This window comes from Nicotiana tabacum, chromosome 3 (genome assembly GCF_000715075.1).
Source record: "Nicotiana tabacum cultivar K326 chromosome 3, ASM71507v2, whole genome shotgun sequence".
Classification (NCBI taxonomy): Eukaryota; Viridiplantae; Streptophyta; class Magnoliopsida; order Solanales; family Solanaceae; genus Nicotiana; species Nicotiana tabacum.
This window is the reverse complement of record NC_134082.1, coordinates 90,597,348-90,606,094: the sequence shown is the minus strand read 5'-3', so window position 1 is coordinate 90,606,094 and position 8,747 is coordinate 90,597,348.

Below are 8,747 nucleotides of genomic sequence, written 5' to 3'. Positions count from 1 at the left end.
CCTCTTAAATCCTAGTCGTTGATAAAAATGATCAACGACTCACAGGCAACCACCCCTTTTCCTTATATCTCCGCATCCCAAACCCTATCCCTCATTTTCCCTAATCCCACCACCCTTGCTTTCCCCTCTGATGAACCCTAATTCCTCTGCCTCACTTAAATCTCCCCAAATCCCATTCCTAATGGGATTCTTTCCATATTTTACCTATCATCTCGAGATATTTCTCTTATTTGGTGCTATGTTATGGAATAACTCAGGTACTTGCCTAAACATGACAAGTATCCCATTTTGATTCTGTCTCAATCAGTGTATACCTCTTGAATCTGGATGACCTTAAGTCCAAACGTGTTATTTCGTACCGATTCTCTTATATCTCGCTGATCGCACTTAACCCGAAAGGTTAGGGTTTCAGATTCTCTTTGATTCGAACCTAAAATGGTTCAAACTCTATTTTTAGCAGTATTTCGTTTATATTCACTCTATTACTTGTGAATCTGCCTATTTTTATCGATTTCTTTTACTTCCCTAATTTAGGAATTCAGATCCTTTTAAAATCAGACCAAATCTGACTCGATATTTGATTTTTGGATGGATTTCTGTCTATGTTCATCTCATGCAGCATGTATTTTTATTTTTTTTATTTCTGTCAATTTGTGTACTATACCTAAAATTAGGGTTTTGGAATTTCCCATTAGTGATTTCAATTCTTTTCCTTTCTTGTGTTTGGCTACTTTAGATTTTTCCTTTTTTCTGCTTTATTCTTTGCCTTAAAAAATGATTTTGGTACTATTTGTTGTTTTCTCTGTTAATTTACTGAATCCCTTTAATTTATACCCTAAATAGATCCTAATTGATTCCTGAATAATGTTTTTTCCTTATTTGTGTTTGAACGACTTATTTTCCATGTTTACTTGCTCGATTTCTACACTATATAAACCCCTCCCCATTTCCCCTTTAGGATAGACTTGGAAGTCATTATAACTTCACTAGATCTAAACTTTACTATGTTATTTCTCATTCTATACTGTGGTCTTGGCCGGCTGAAAGCCAAGGCCATTAAGTTTCTAGGTTTTGCTTCTCATTGCCGATTCAGAACACTGTGGCCTTTTGTTATTTTCTTGCATTTCTTATTTAACTGGTGTGTTACTTAAGTCTCGCAATTTCACCCTTATGTGTTCTCATCTCTGAATCTATGGCTTAACATGTTCCTGGTTCACTTGTTAGCATCACTCTGTTGACTCTTGCATCTACTTACTCTTAATGCTACTAGTTCTAAGACTATATGTACCTAATTGAGTAATCTGAACTTCTTTAGGGCCTATTCAGTTAGTGTGTTGACTCTTGAATGTTTATGAACATGTCTATTCACCCACCCCCCTAAATCCCTGTAGTAGTCTATGTTGAGTCTTTCAGTGTTAGTCATTATGGCCCTCAGCATGATTATTTCATCCCATATTGCTTTAGTATCTGTTTGTGATCTCAACATGTTTTGAATTGTTAAGGTGTTAGGCTAATCTTTTGGCACATGCTGAATCATATTCCATTAATTAGACCTCTATAATAATGCTTGAATACTCTTCTACTATTTGTGTGCCTTTCATGCTGCCCAGAATCTTTGTAACATGATTTTGGCATATGTTTTTGTGATCCTACCCCATTGCTAACATGGTGCCCTCCCCTTTCTATGATTATGTGGTTCAACACATTTTTTCCTACATACTTAGTATAATTCCCAATCATGTTTCAAATTGTTTAGTGATAATAACCCCAATCAATCCTGCAAACATGTTCTTATCAGCATGTGACTGTTTTTGTGCTAAGTGTTGAATCTGTTTCCCTAAGTTTACATTAAGCTAGCTTTTAAATTCTGTGATTTGGTCAACTGTTTGCCTAATATGTTCAACTTGGACGTGTTTGTTTAAACCCCCTCAATTCTTGTCCCTCAACTTTAATCTTTTCCCTTTCACCTCTTGCTTAAGTTCTCTTCTAAGCTGGCTGAAAGCCAAGGCTACTCTGGTTCTGTCCTTTGACCTCTCTCTAGTGTAAGCACTGCTCGGGGTCCATGTGAGGCCCTTGTGAACTCTGACACGCTAGAACTTAGTCTCTAGTCCCTCCTCTGAATGATATCTGTGAACATCCCTAATGTGAGCACTACCCTGGGTTCTTGAAGCCCTTGGGAACTCTGATACACTAGGGACTTGGGTTTTGTATGCTCAGCTTTTATATATGGGTAAATCACTCAACAGCTGATTATTTTGTATCTATGAACATGAATTTTGGAGTTGTTGTGGGTTAAAGGCATGGCATGTCCTGGTGTATTTGGGCGTGCTGTAGGCTCCCTATAGTTATACTTAGTCTGTAATTTACTACATTAAATTCTGGTCTATAATAATTATTTTTAATGCTCCCCCTGTTTCAGTTTATGTGAACCTATTTTTTTTGGTCTGTTCCTAAAAGAATGACACCTTTCTAAATTTGGTAACAATTTAGCTTAAACTTACAATTTTACCCTTAATGAGAAACTTTTATAACCACACAAATTCTCTGGGTCCCTTTTTGGCTTGTTTAGGACCATAAATTCCAAAAGTCTTCATTTTTCTTAAACTCCGTGCTCAGTCAAACAGGTTCACATAAATTGGAACAGAGGGAATAATATTTTGGGGTGTTAGTGAAATTGGGAAAGGGATTTTTGTATACTAGCAACAAATTGGGTAGAAATCCTGCCTATAGGTTCAACAATGTGCTATTGCATGCTCAATTATTGTGTGTCAGAAATCCTGCTTATAGGTTCAACAATGGGCTATTGCATGCTCAATTATCGTGTGTTAGAAATCATGCCCATAGGTATCCTATTATGTTCAGCCATTATATATTAGCAATCTTGCCTATAGTTTCAATACTTGGATTAATTGTGTTCTGCTTGTTAGAAACCATGCCTATAGGGAATTGTATATTCAATGTGCGTGCAGTATTCTGTTTACATGCTACCTTATTCAGAAATTATAGAAACCATTCCTATAGGATCTAAAATCGGATCAAATGTTAGAAAGTATGGCTATAGGTTTTGAATTAGTTTAATTATCATTTCTGCCAGTTTGTTCACGAGTTTCCAAACACTATGTTGTTACTCTCACTAGAAAACTTTCATATAGGGTCAAATAAGTGATTCTGAATGTGCTTCTATAATTACCACTGTTTATTATCGCGTAAAACGCTTAGACATCATGCCTATAGGTTTAATCTTTATGTTTAAAATCAATAGGCAAATCATATAGGTTTTGGAATGTATAATGGCTTTTGCGTATAGCTATCCGCCCATTAAATCCATATTCATATGGAGATCCTGCCATAGGTTTCTACACTCTTAACTATTTAAAATCAGCAACTGTCTTTGTTAATCTGACTTGCGTGCATTTGTTGTCTAATTGCGGAGGCCAACTTGACCCCTTTACTTGCTTATATGTGAAAGTCTAATGTGTTTTGTATGTTTTCTAGCTTTTGACATTTGAGCAACCTCAGTTAAAGTCTAGAACCACCTTGAAATAGAGGTCCAAATGCCTCCTGGACCATAGGCATGGGATGGGTAGTGCACGCACATGACACAACTTAGAATTGACTAGTGTGCTTCAGGTAAACAACTTAAAGATAGTAATTGGGTAGCAGGATATGATAGTCTGTGCCTGCTGAATAATATGAGTAACACCCCATCTCGAGGGAGTTCCAAAGAATTATTTATGTTTCACAGGGTGATCCTTTAGGCTAAAAAACGTAGGACCCCACCTCAATTTCTATTAAAAAATAAATCGTTTATCTTATTTGTCCAAACTGCTTCCTTTCCTTTAGACTGATTCATATAATTGAGTTCGGCTAGGACCCACAGTTGTGGACCTCGAAGAGTGGATAACACCTTCTTTTCGAGGTAATTTTGAGCCCTTACCCGATCTTTTGTGATGTAAACTAGTCAAAAAATGTTATTTGCAAAATAGGTTCCCTAACGCACCTTAATCTGTTAGATGGCGACTCTCTCTTTTAAATCCCTTCCTTAAAAAAGTTGTCGTCGAAACTCGATTTCGCGAGAAAAAGGAGCACGACAAGTCCTTAGTTTTATTTGTTCATGTATTTATGTCGGTGGGCGATTATATTATTTTGGACCGTGTGTATTTATCGTGTGTGGTGACCATTGGGGGATTGAAGACTAGAGTTGATCTTTTATTGCTTAGCATGGTCAATTTTGACGTGATTCTAGGTATGGATTAGTTGTCCCCATGTTATGCTATTCTGGATTGTCATGCTAAGGCCGTGATGTTGGCATTGTCGGTGTTACCTAGGATCGAGTGGAGAGGTTCTCTGGACTATGTTCCCAATAGGGTGATTTCATATCTAAAGGCCCAACAGATGGTTGGTAAGGGGTTTTGTCATATTCTGCTTTTGTGAGGGATATTGGTGCTGATACTCCCACCATTGATTCTATTTTAGTAGGAAGAGACTTTATGGATGTGTTTCCTGCAGACCTGCTGGGCATGCCACCCGACAGGGACGTTGATCTTGGTGTTGATTTGGTACAAGGGACTCAACCCATTTCTTTTCATCTGTAACGTATGGCACTAGTGGAGTTGAAGGAATTGAAAGAGCAGCTTTAGGAACTTCTTGATAAGGGGTTCATTAGGCCTAGTGTGTCGCATTGGGGTGCACCAATTTTGTTTGTGAAGAATAAGGATGGTACTATGCGGATTTGCATCGACTATATGTAGTTGATCAAAGTTACAATTAAGAACAAGTATCATTTTCCGCACATTGATGATTCATTTGACCATTTTCAGGGATCTAGAGTGTTCTCTAAGATTTATTTGAGGTCTGGGTATTACCAGTTGAAGATTCGGGACTCAGATACTCTGAAGATGGCATTCAGGACCGGCTATGGTCACTATAAGTTCCTTGCGATGTTTTTTGGGCTGACCAATGCCCTAACATCATTCATGCATCTGATGAACAGTCTATTCCAGCCTTACTTTGATTCGTTTATCACAACATTTATTGATGATATCCTGGTGTACTCTATGCACATCATTTGAGGATTGTACTACAGAGGTCGAGGGAGGAGAAACTTTATGCCAATTTCTCCAAGTGTGAGTTCTGTCTCAGTTCAATGGCATTCTTAGGTCATGTGGTGTTTAGTGAGGGGATCAAGGTGGATCCAAAGAAGATAGAGGCGGTTCAGAGTTGGCTTAGATCGTCTTCAACTACGAAGATTTAGAGTTTTCTCAGCTTGATCGGATATTATCGTCGCTTCGTGGAGGGTGTCTCGTCCATTATAGCGCCATTGACCAGGTTAACCCAGAAGGGTGCTCCATTTAGGTGGTCGAATGAGTGTGAGGAGAGCTTTTAGATGCTTAAGACTACCTTGACCACATCTCCAGTTCTAGTTTTGCCTTCAGCATCAGGTTCTTATGCAGTGTATTGTGATGCTTCTTGGATTAGTATTGGGTGTGTCTTGATGCAGGAGGGTAGAGTGATGTTTTATGCTTCTCGCCAGTTGAAGCCTCATGAGAAGAACTAAACTATTTATGATTTGGAGTTAGTAGCCATTGTTCATGCATTGAAAATGTGGATGCATTATCTGTACGGTGTGCCTTGTGAGGTATTTACGGATCATCGAAGTCTCCAGCACCTGTTCAAGCAAAAAGATATAAATTTAAGGCAGCAGAGATGGTTGGAGATGCTAAAAAACTATGATATCACCATTTTGTATCATCCCGGGAAGGCCAATGTGGTGGCTAATACCTTGAGTAGGAAGGTGGTGAGTATGGGTAGCCTTGCATTTATTCATGTTAGAGAGAGACCACTTACATCAGATGTTCAGGCCATGGCCCACCAGTTCGTGAGGTTAGATTTGTTGGAGCCTAGTCGGGTTCTAGATTGTGTGGTCTCTCAGTCTTCTTTATATGATCGCATCATAGAGCGTCAGTATGACAACCCCTATTTGCATGTCCTTAAGGACACGGTTCAGAAAGGCGATGCCAAGGAGGTTTCTATTGGGGATTATATGGTGTTGCGAACGCAGGGTCAGATTTGTGTGCCTAATGTAGATGGGTTACGTGAGTTTATTCTTGAGGAGGCACACAATTCGCGCTATTCCATTCATCTGGGTGTCGCAAAGAGCACCAGAATTGAGGCAACACTATTAGTTGAGGAGGATGAAGAAGGACATAGTAGAGGTTTGTAGCTCGGTGCTTGAATTGTCAACCATTGAAGTACGAGCATCAGAAGCCGGGCGGTTTGCTTAAGAGGCTTGAGATTCCTGAGTGCAAATGAGAGCGTATCACCATGGAGTTTGTAGTTGGGCTCCTATGGACTTTGAAAACATTTGATGCTATTTGGGTGATTGTGGACCGGTTGACTAAGTCTGCGAGATTCTTCGCCTTCACGGTGTGCCAGTTTCCATCATTTCAGATTGGGGCACGCAATTTACATTGCAGTTTTGGAGAGTAGTGCGGCGAGAGTTAGGCACACAGGTTGAGTTGAGTACAACATTCCACCCTCAAACGAACAAACAATCTGAGCGCACCATTAAATATAGGAGGATATGCTACGCGCTTGTGTCATGGATTTCAGAGGTTCTTAGGATCCGTTTCTGTCACTTGCAGAGTTTGCCTACAATAACAACTACTAATCGAGTATACAAATGGTTCCGTATGAGGCCTTGTATGGGATGCGGTGTCGGTCTTCAGTTGGTTGGTTTGAGTCGGGTGAGGCTAAGAAATTGGGTACTGACTTCGTTCAGGATGCTTTGGAAAAGGTTAAGTTGATTTAGGATCGGCTTCGACAACACTGTCTAGACAGAAGATTTACACCGATTGGAAGGTTTGTGATTTAGCTTACATGGTATAAGAGAAGGTATTGCTCAGAGTTTCACCCATGAAAGGTGCTATGAGATTCTAGAAGAAGAGCAAGTTGAGCCCTTGTTATACTGGGCCTTTTGAGTTGATGGAGAGGGTTAGAGAGGTAGCTTACAAGCTTGCACTGTCGCCTAGTCTATCGACTGTTCATCCAGTGTTTCATGTTTCCATGCTCCATAAGTATTTCGGCGATCTATCTTATGTTTTGGACTTCACCACGGTTTAGTTAGATGGGAATTTGACTTATGATGTGGAGCCGATGGCCATTTTGGATCAGCAGGTTCAGAAGTTGAGGTCAAAGAATATAGTTTCGATGAAGGTGCAGTAGAGGGGTCAGCCAGCCGCGGAGGCAACTTGGGAGACCAAGCAGGAGATGCAGAGCATATATCCAATGCATGTTTGAGACTCAGTATGATTCTTGACCATTCGAGGATGAACATTTGTTTAAGAGGGGGAGAAAGTAACGACCCAAACGGTCGTTTTGAGTATTTTAGCCTCGTTCCCCATTTATTTCCTATTCTTTGTTTGTTTGTTGCTATGTGACTTGACGGGGTGGGTTGGTTTGGGTTCCAGGGATGTTTCGAAATGAATTAGGACACTTAGTCCCAAGGTTGAAAGCCTAAGTTGAAAGAGTTGACCGGATATTGACTTATGTTTAAATGACTTCGAAATGGAGTTTTATGGTTCCAATAGCCTAGTAATGTGATTTGGACCTAGGAGTGTGCCTGGATATTGATTTGGAGGTCTGTAAGTGATTTTGGCTTGAATTGGCAAAAGTTAGAAAAGTTGAAGTTTGGAGAGTTGAGAAGTTTGACCGAGAGTTGACTTTATGGTTACTAGGCTTAGATTTTAGTTCTAAAAGTTAGAATAGGTCCATTGTGTCATTTAAGACTTGTGTGCAAGATTTAAGGTCAATCGGAGTTGGTTTGATAGGTTTCGGCATCGATTTTAGAAGTTGGAAATTCATCAGTTTCATCAGGTTTGAATTGGGGTACAATTCATGTGTTTGATGTGATTTAAGGCCTCGACTAAGTTTTTATTATGTCTAAGGACATGTCGATATATTTGGTTTAGGTCCCGGGGGGCTCGGGTGGATTTTGGATGGTCAGCAAATTAAAATTGGACTTAGAAGAATTTCTGATGCTGTTGATGTCTGGTGCATTCGCACCTGCGGAGGATTGGTGGCAGGTGCGGCCTTGTGGGGAGTTGGGCAGTGGTCGCAGGTGCGAGGATGTTTTTTGCATCTACGAGCCCCTTGTTTCTACGAGTCTCCGCAGATGTGGAGCTTGGTAGAGGTGGCTGGCGATCTCAGAAGCACATATGTATGCGTAAGCGTGGATACACAGAAGCAAAGGATTGACCGCAAAAGCGGTCTCATAGGTGCGAGGATTGGGCTGCAGGTGCGGGTGGTTGGGTCCTTAAGTGAATTTTGCAGACGCAGACCTTTTTTCATAGAAGCAGAGCTGCAAGTGCGGTTGGGGAGTCCGCATGTGCGGAAATGCTTGGGCAGAATATAAATTCGAAGGGTTCCGAAATTTCTTTATTTTTGAACTTTGCAAGCTCGGTTGGAGGCGATGTTTGAGAGGGGTTTTACTATATTTCAAGAGGTAAGTAACTTTTGATCATTTTTATCTATTAATATTGAATACTCATTGAATTTCCTATCTAGATTATGTGTTTTTAAGGTGGAATTGTGGAATAGGGATTGGAGAGCAAGATTTGGGGATTTGATTGACGATTTCATGTTTAAATTAAGTAATTTTAATATGGTTAGACTCGTTATTGAATGGGTATTCGGATTTTGTAAACTTTATTGGATTTTGAGATGTGAGCCTGTGGTTGACTTTTTGA